The following is a 10,077-nucleotide window of genomic DNA, read 5'->3' on the forward strand; positions in this document are numbered from 1 at the left end:
TTGTCGCCAAAGTGCTTGCTCATGGTGGGAACTGTTGGGTCTCTGTAATAACATTATATTATTATTATTATCAAAGTGTTTTTATTGAATTTTCTGTTCAAACAACAAACATCCCATTCAAAAAAAAAAAAATAATAAAAAAAAAAAAAAAAAATAAAATAAAATAAAAAAATAAATTAAAAAAAAGACAGCAGGACTCAAAACATACATCTCAAATACAGGTCTAAACCACAGACAAAACAGTAACAAGACATACCATACTAATATCAGACATCAGACATACCCATCACCCATGTGGGAAGGGAAGGGAAGGAGGGGGGGGGGGTCAAAAGCTGCCATCTATGTTGGGGCTAATTAGAACTCATGTTCAAAGTAGGAAATAAAAGGCTGCCAGACCGTAGAGTACTTCTTAGTGTTGCCCTGCAAGGTGAATCTAATATGTTCTAATTTAAGGTGTGCCATCACCTCTTCTACCCATCGTTTATGGGATGGCGGTGTCGCCTTTATCCAGTTAAGTAGGATCAATCTCCTAGCCAGCAATGAAGAGAATGCTATTGTTTTCCTTTGAGAGATTGTTAGTGGCGCTTCCCTTGGTGTCACACCAAAGATGGCTGTCAGAGGGCCGGGCTCTATATCTTTGTTATAGATTGACGAGAAAGTTCTAAAAATTCTGGCCCAGAACTCTTTCAGCTTGGGACAGGACCAGAACATATGACCTATATTGGCTGGCACCTGTTTACATCTAGGGCAAGTCGGATCAGCCCCCTGATACATTCTTGCCAGTTTGTCCCTTGAGAAATGAAGTCTGTGTAAGACCTTAAACTGTATCAATCCATGTCTAACACATACAGAAGAAGAGTGTATTAGTTCCACTGCCCGTCTCCAGTCAACATCTGATATGTCCAATTCTAACTCTTCCTCCCACTTCCTTTGTAAGATATCAAGGGATGGGGAAGCCACCTTCTGGATGCTCACATAGAGCGTGGAAACCGTCCCTTTAAGAGTTGGATTCATGTCTAGCAGCCCATCTATCCATCCACTCCGCGGCAACTCAAGGGATGAGGCGAATGTCTTTTTCACAAAATCTCGAACCTGAAAATATCTTAAGTAATTCGTCTTTGAGGGGATTCCATATTCCTTCTCCAACTGAGCAGCAGACATGAAAACACCACCTTTAAAAAGATTTTTGACGCATTCCACCCCAGCTCTATACCATTCCCTAAATGCTGTTCCCCCAAGGGCCGGGGAGAATAAGTGATTGCCATAGACGGGAGCAGACAGGAGGGCGTTTCTATTTTTAAAATGTGTTCTGAATTGGACCCAGATTTTGATAGAGTCACATACAACAGGGTTGTTTGTGTAAAGGTGTTTGCTTAAGGGCAGAGGAGCGCAGACCAGGGAGCATAGGGACACCGGGCTAGATGCATATCTTTCCATATGTACCCACACTGGAGTTTCATCGTCATCCAACTTTGAGACCCAAAACAACACCTTATGTATATTAGCAGCCCAATAATAGTGCATATAATTTGGTAGGGCCAGGCCTCCCTCTTCCCTCTGTCTCTCAAGGAACTCCCTTCTTATCCGGGGGACTTTTTTTTCCCAGATAAAGGTGGATGTACATTTATTCAGTTCTTTAAAAAATGACTTAGGTATGAAAATTGGTACCGTCTGGAATAAATAGAGGAACCGTGGCATTATGTTCATTTTAACAGAATTTATCTTCCCTGCTAATGATAGGGGGAGGGATGACCACCTTTCCATATCTAATTTTGCCGTATCCAATGTTACTTTAAAATTATGATTAAATAAATCTTTATACCTCCTCGTTACATTGATACCTAAATAGGTAAACTTATCCTTATTTGTTGTAAAGGGATAGGCCTGGAATGAAAGTTTCCTCGCCTGTTTATTAATTGGGAAAAGGACACTTTTTCCCAGGTTAATTTTATAACCCGACACCCTCCCATAGTCTTCGATAATACCAAGAGCTACCGGGATGTTCGTGACAGGATTCGACAGGAAGAGGAGGTGGTCATCAGCGTATAAAGACAACTTATGAATTTGCGTGCCCCTGTGTATTCCCCCGAGCTCAGCAGCATGCCTCAGCATTATTGCGAGGGGCTCAATTGCCACATCAAAGAGCATGGGCGACAAGGGGCAACCCTGCCTTGTCCCCCGAAACAGAGGAAAAGGTTCAGATATTATATTGTTTGTTCTTACCATAGCCTGGGGGTTCGCATAAATTATCTCAATCCACGAGCGAAATTTAGGACCGAATCCGAATCTCTCGAGGGCCGTGAACAGATAGAAATACTCTATTCTATCAAAGGCTTTGTGGGCATCCAGGGAGATCACAATCTCAGGCTCAATGTTATCTTCAGCAGTGTATATCACATTAAACAAGCGACGGAGATTACTGGAAAGTTGTCTACCAGCAACAAACCCTGTCTGGTCAGGATGAATTATTTTACTTATAACAAGCTCAATCCTAGCCGCCAATATTTTGGCCAATATCTTATAATCACAGCCAAGTAGACTCACTGGGCGGTATGATTCACATTTAAGTGGGTCTTTATTTTTCTTAAGGAGTACAGAGATCAAAGCCTGTGACATTGTTTGAGGCAAAGCTTTTTTATCAAGGACCTCCCTATATACTCCACAAAGCAGGGGTATCAGTTTAGAAGCGAATGTTTTATAAAACTCACTTGGGAACCCATCAGGGCCCGGCGCTTTGCCTGTCTTCATATTCCGAATCGCATTCTCTATCTCCCTAGCCGTCATGGGTCCCTCTAATCTATCCCTATCTGCGTCATCTAGGGATGGTATTTCCAGATTTTCAAAAAAATTTTTCACTCGTTCCTTGTCATCTGTTTCTGAAGTATACAGATCCTTATAAAAAGATTTAAATTGGTCGTTAATACCCTTCTGATCTATAATTTTGTTTCCCAGGTTATCTCCTATCTGTACTATCCTGCCAGCAGCTGCTGATTGCTTCAACTGGTAGCTCAGGAGCTTACCCGCACGCTCACCATGCTCATAGAGATCCTGTCTTGACCTAAGATATAGATCCTCCTCACATTGACTTATCAAGACATCATATTCAGTTTGGAGCAAAATCCGCTTTCTATGTAGCTCCTCAGAGGGAGTCATAGAATTTGCCAGGTCAACTTCTTTTATTGCTTTTATTAATTCCGTGGTACGTTTCATCTTTCTCTTCCTTTCACCAGCACTGTATGAAATTATTTGTCCTCGTAAATAAGCTTTTAAGGATTCCCACAGAGTGCCATTACTTATATCAGGGGTATCATTAAGTTCTAAGAAAAAGACTATTTGCGAGTTTATGAATTTTGTAAAATCATCATCTGCCAATAGCCTGCTATTAAGGCGCCACATTCTCTGAGGTGGCGTATTCTCAGGAAAGTGAAGTTTCAACATGACCGGGCTGTGATCAGATATTACTATACCAGTGTATTCTACATCTGTTACTATAGAAGTCAGTTTATTATCTAATAAGAAATAGTCAATTCTAGTATATGTTTGATGTGGTGGGGAGTAAAAGGAGTACTGTCTGGAGGTTGGGTTTATGAATCTCCATGGATCAAACACACCATATGCTTTACAAAAAGAGTTAATGCATTGTGCTGATTTACTTAATACATTGGATGTTGGGCTAGAGCGGTCCAAGGTTGAGTCTAGGACACAGTTTAGGTCTCCCCCTAGAATCAGATTATGAGCGTCCAAATTAGGCAGTAATGAGAATAAGTCCTTAAAAAATTGAACATTATCCCAATTGGGTGCGTATATGTTTGCCAACACCACTGGCATATTGAATAATTTTCCAACCACAATAACATATCGACCATGTTTATCTTTTATAGTAGTTGTTTCTACGAATTGTACATTCCTGTGTATAAGGATGGCCACTTTTCGACTCTTACTATTGAAATTTGAGTGATAAATCTGATTGAATCCCCCCCTACAAAGCTTGAGGTGGTCCTTGTTCAACAAATGCGTCTCCTGTAAGTAAACTATCTCCGCTCCCTGGTCTCTCAAATGCGAAAATATCTTACTCCGTTTAGCCGGCTTATTGATCGCCCTTACGTTCCAGCTCATCAATTTTGTGTCCATTCTGCTCGCATCCATGTTTGGTGCCATGTCAGGAGTCCGCAGCCCGGAATCACCATTGCACCCCTATGATACCCACTTTCCGGATCACACCTTGAAGATTTGGCAGCAAAAACAAAAAGGTTAAAAGGAGAGGGTCTGGGGAGGGAGGGGGGGGTGTCACACACACAGACACAGCTAACACATAACACATTACATATATGAACGCTAACACAGTGCTCTTTAACGAGCTCTCTCGTGGCCAACCGGTCCATCATCCTCCTACACACCAAGCCTACCGTGTGCGGCTCCGTGTATATCACCCCCTAACCTTAAAAGTATAACATCACCCCTTTGACTTAATCACCTCATGGGAAAAACAAACAGAGGGAGCTCTCAAGAGCAAGATCCTAAATAATGTAAAATATTAAAAATAGAAATAAAAGGCAATACCATAGGCAGTAGGCAACAATAGCCAAGGGGGAAAAATCAATTCTTAAACCTTGAATAAGACAAAACAATAATATGACAGGGCAACCGTAGCTCCTAGGATGGGATGAGAATTATATATCTATATACAAAGAAAAAAAAAAAATATATATACATACACCCAGCAATATATGTGAGTGCATGTGCATATCCCCACTTAAATACACACTGAAACAAATATTTCTTTGTCAATATTGTCAAATCTAGTCAACAAAATCCTGCTTGCAGTAGTCATCCCATTTCAACAGTGTAAGCATGTGTACATTTCTACTTAGCCAAGCTGAAACCAGTCTATATGCTTCACCCAGGGTTCAGTTTCTTCTTGATGTAATCCACGGCGTCTTTTGGGCTCTCGAAGATTTTCGTTTGCCCTCCTTCTGGCGTAATCACCAGGGTTGCCGGGTAACGCAGCCCATATCTGATCCCCGTGCAGGCCCGCAGGAGGCTTCTTGCTTCTTTGAAGGCTGCTCTCTTACTGTTTACCTCCTGGGTGTAGTCCGGGAAGATGTGAATCTGTCCGCTCCGACCCTCCGGTGTTCTCTCCATTTCTCTCGCCTTCTTCATTATCTCCTCTTTCTCTGTAAAGTAGTGACATCTCACGACGAACGCTCTCGGCGGAACTCCGTTCCCGTCTCGTCTCGCGCCGAGTGTCCGGTGTGCTCGATCAAGCGTCGGTGTTACTGCTAGTCCCAACTTGTCTTTCAGCAAGCCCGCCATAAAGTCTGACGGCTTTTTGCCCGTCTCGGCCCCTTCTCTTACCCCCACGACACGTATGTTGTTGCGTCGTGATCGTGCCTCGAGGTCTTCACTCCGTCCCCTCAGCTTCAGTACCTCCTTCTCCATTTCTTTCAGTTTTGTCTCAATGTTGGTTATGCTGTCAGACTGACCATTCAATATTTCATCCACCTCTTTTTTCCGTTCGTCCATCCTATTAGCCAAACTGCTAGTATGATCGCTAATCAGCCTCACCTCCCCACGTAGCAACTCAAACTGAGCTTTAGCATTCTCTTCCACGCTCCTAGCCCATTTTTCCATCTCGGCCTTCGTCTCTTTCCTTCCTTTCTCTACTTCTTCTTTGCACCTCACGATCTCGGTCTTTGTCTCCTCCCTGTATTTCGTATTCTCAACGTTGCCGTTTTTAATCTCGGACATCATATCCTTAGCCCACTGAGGCATGTCGTCGGCACGTGTTAGGCTAATATCACCCTTGCTAGCCGAGGAGGTCAAGTTGCTAACCACCGGCGGCTTTTCTCCGCCCGTTCGAGTCGATCTGGAGGTCATTTTCGGTCGTAAACTGCACTGAGAACGCACTCGTTCACTCCCAAAACAGAATCTTATTCGTCCAGCCCCCCCAAAATGATACAAATATGGCGATATTAATATTTTTGACTACTTTTACACGGAGCCTCCGCACACACGTCTTCACACGGCAAAGCACATCCGGAAGTCTTCCTGTAATAACATTATAAAGAGTCGGTCTAGACCTGCTCTATTTGTAAAGTGTCATGAGATGACTTTTGTTGTGATTTGGCGCTATATAAATAAAATTGAATTGAATTGAATTGAAAAGAAATATTTCATTAAGAATATCTGTCCTAAATGATGATCTGCCAGATCTCATGCTTGTTAGTGCTGCAAAGCTGTCAGATGCAATAACAGTGTTATTTATTTCCTTCTCTTCTATCCACTGCAAGGCCAATAATATTGCCAATAGCTCTGAGGTATATACTGACAAGTGGTCTGACACTCTTTTCCTAATATATGATTCAGTCACTCGGATATAAGCTGCTGCACCTGCACACCCTGTAACAGGATCTTTGGAGCCATCTGTGAATATGAACACAGAGTCTGAAAAATGCTGATCAAACTTTGCGGCATACTGAAAGTTGCTTTGACTTGTCCTTCAATTGCTGCTGTATATTGAGGTCTATACTTGGCAAGGAGAACAACCAGGGAAGAATGGAAGAAATTGAAACTGTGGGGCTGTACTGTAATTGATGGCCTTTGCATCACCAATCCACCCAAAACTTTTGTCTCATTATGTTCCCAGCATTCTGTTAAAACACTTTTGGCAGGATGTGTCATGTCTCGTCATTTACGTTAAGTTACCGTTTTTGTCTCGTTTAGTCATGTTGTCTTGTCATTTCCTGTTTTATTTTGTAGTATTGTGTGCCCTCTCGTTTCAGAACATTTTACTTCCTGCCCTCGTGTTTCCCGCCTTTGTGATTGTCAGTCCCCCTGATTGTTTCCACCTGTGTTCACTCACCTCAGAATCAGAATCAGAATCAGAAATACTTTATTGATCCCCGGGGGGAAATTGTACAGTACCGGTGCTCCCATTCAAGAGTAGAAAGTAGCATAATTTAGAACTAAAAGTTTGTACAAAATATAAAAATAAGAAATACAAAATACAAAATATACACATTTACAGTATTTAAGTGAAATGAGGTGAAATGAAAAATGAAATGAAAATACAAAATATACACATTTACAGTATTTAAGTGAAATGAGGTGAAATGAAAAAACAAAATATACACATTTACAGTATTTAAGTGAAATGTATATACAATATATACAATAACAATGTATATGTATGTATGTGTTGCACTAAAGTGTGTGACTATATATGTATTGCACTTAAACATTTTGAATAAATAGTGAGGTGGTGTATGAACAGGTGAGGTAGATACAGATACGGATTCCAGTCTCTTCCTGAGTGTCTGACATTCAGAGAGAGGAGTTAAACAGTCTGATGGCCACAGGCAGGAATGATTTCCTGTGTCGCTCAGTTGTGCATTTGGGAGCAATGAGTCTCCCACTGAAGGTGCTCTTGTGTCCGACCAGTACGTCATGGAGAGGATGTGAAACATTGTCCAAGATGCCCCGCAGCTTAGACAGCATCCTCCTCTCTGACACCACCGTCAGAGAGTCCAGCTGCACCCCCACAACGTCACTGGCCTTGCGGATCAGTTTGTTTAGTCTGTTGGAGTCCGCCACCCTCAGCCTGCTGCCCCAGCATGCAACAGCATAGAGGATAGCACTGGCCACCACAGACTCATAAAACATCCTCAGCATAGTCCGGCAGATGTTGAAGGACCTCAGCCGCCTCAGAAAGTAGAGACGGCTCTGGCCCTTCCTGTAGAGGGCATTAGTGTTCTTTACCCAGTCCAGTTTATTGTCTATGTGAACTCCCAGGTACTTGTAATCCTCTACAATGTCCACACTGACACCCTGGATGGAAACAGGGGTCATCGGCGCCTTGGTCCTCCTCAGATCCACAGTCAGTTCCTTTGTCTTTGTCACGTTGAGCTGTAGATGGTTCTGCTCGCACCATGTGACAAAGTTGTCCACAGCAGCCCTGTACTCCTCATGTTTAAATAGTCTGCGTCTCCCTTTGTCTTGTGGCAGTTTGTCTTGTCCTCAGTGCCATGATAACCAGCGGTAATTCCATGTCAAGATTTCCTGTTAGTCCCTGTGTGAGTTGTTTCAGTGTTCTTGTTAATTTGTTCACTTTACTGTCTTGTTTTTCCTAGTTTTGTTCCTCCACTTTTTGGGAGTGATTTTCTGTTGTTAACTTTGTAGATATCTCTTGCTTTGTCAAGCTTCATATTTTGTTATAAATAAATACTCTTTATTATATATTTGTACTTTGTTTGAGTCGTGTGTGTGGGTTCATTTTTTGCCTTGCTCAGTCGTGACAAGATGCATATCAGAATCAGAAACTGTTTATTACTAAGTAACATACATTACAAGGAATTTGCCGTGGTCTGAAGGTGCTATTGTTTTGACAACAAATATGTAGAATATAAAAGGTAAAATAAAAATAAGATAAGATAAATAACAAACAGTGTAGTGACCAAAATAAAGTGTCCAGTAGGGGGTGGGTGCGTTAATGTAACGCAGGGGGGACAGGGGTGATGTACGTTAATATAACGTATAACTTGTGTTTGTGTTCGGGGGGGGGGTCAATGTAAGTTCGTCAGGTTGACTGCAGAGGGGAAGAAACTGTTTTTGTGGTGGGAGGTTTTGGTCCTGATGGACCGCAGCCTCCTGCCAGAGGGGAGGGGGTCGAACAGATGGTGTCCAGGGTGGGAGGGGTCAGCAGCGATCTTCCCTGCTCTCCTCAGGGTCCTGGAGGAGTACAGGTCCTGAAGAGATGATGTTCAGCTCCCTCAGGAGCTTGACGGAGCTTGACGGACTGGTGACTGGAGGTGCAGCTGTTGGTGTACAGGGAGAAGAGTAGAGGAGAAAGAACACAGCCTTGAGGGGAGCCGATGCTGATCGTCCGCGAGTCTGAGACGTGTTTCCCCAGCTTCACGTGCTGCTTCCTGTCAGACAGGAAATCTGTGATCCACCTGCAGGTGGGGTCAGGCACGTTCAGCTGGGAGAGCTTGTCCTGAAGAAGAGCCGGGACGATCGTGTTGAAGGCAGAGCTGAAGTCCACGAACAGGATCCTGGCATAGGATCCTGCGGAGTCCAGGTGCTGGAGGATGAAGTGTAGGGCCAAGTTGACGGCGTCGTCTACAGACCTGTTGGCTCTGTAGGCGAACTGCAGGGGGTCCAGCAGAGGGTCGGTGATGGATTTGAGGTGGGACAAAACCAGGCGTTCAAATGATTTCATGACCACAGAGGTCAGGGCGACGGGTGTGTAGTCATTTAATCCTGTGGGCCCTGGTTTTTTGGGGACGGAGATGATGGTGGAGGCCTTGAAGCAGGCTGGCACGTGGCATGTCTCCAGTGAGGTGTTGAAGAGGCTCTTGGCTTGTAGTTGGTGATCTGTCTGAGCCCCCTCCACACAGAAGCAGAGTCGTTGGAGGAGAACTGGTCTTGTAGTCTCTCTGAGTACAGTCGTTTAGCTTCCCTCACCGCCTTGCTAAACTTGTACTTGGCTTCCTTAAACTCTGCTCTGTTGCCACTCTTAAACGCCTCTTCCTTTTCCAACCTCAGCTGTCGCAGTCTTTCTGTGAACCAGGGTTTGTCGTTGTTATAACTCACCCTGGTCCGAGTTGGTACGCAGCAGTCCTCACAGAAGCTGATATATGAAGTCACAACCTCTGTGTACTCATCCAGACTGTTGGTAGCAGTCCTGAAAACATCCCAGTCAGTACAGTCCAAACACGCCTTCAGGTCCTCTGCAGCTTCACTGGTCCACTTCTTCGAAGTTCTCGCAACAGACTTAGAAAGTTTTAATTTCTGCCTGTATGCAGGAATCAGGTGGACTATGTCATGGTCAGAGTGTCCCAATGCAGCGCGGGTGACGGCGTGAAAAGCGTTAATGACTGTGGTGTAACAGTGATCCAGAGTCCAAATATACAACTGAGCGCCACAGGAAATCATTCCTGCCTGTGGCCATCAAACTGTTCAACTCCTCCCTCAGAGTGTCAGACACTCAGAAGAAACAGACTGGAAATCTGGACCTGCTTCTACATATACTACCTCACTATTACTTATTCTTAAATGTCAGTGCAATACATATATGGT

This window comes from Enoplosus armatus (genome assembly GCF_043641665.1).
Source record: "Enoplosus armatus isolate fEnoArm2 chromosome 16 unlocalized genomic scaffold, fEnoArm2.hap1 SUPER_16_unloc_3, whole genome shotgun sequence".
Taxonomy (NCBI): domain Eukaryota; kingdom Metazoa; phylum Chordata; class Actinopteri; order Centrarchiformes; family Enoplosidae; genus Enoplosus; species Enoplosus armatus.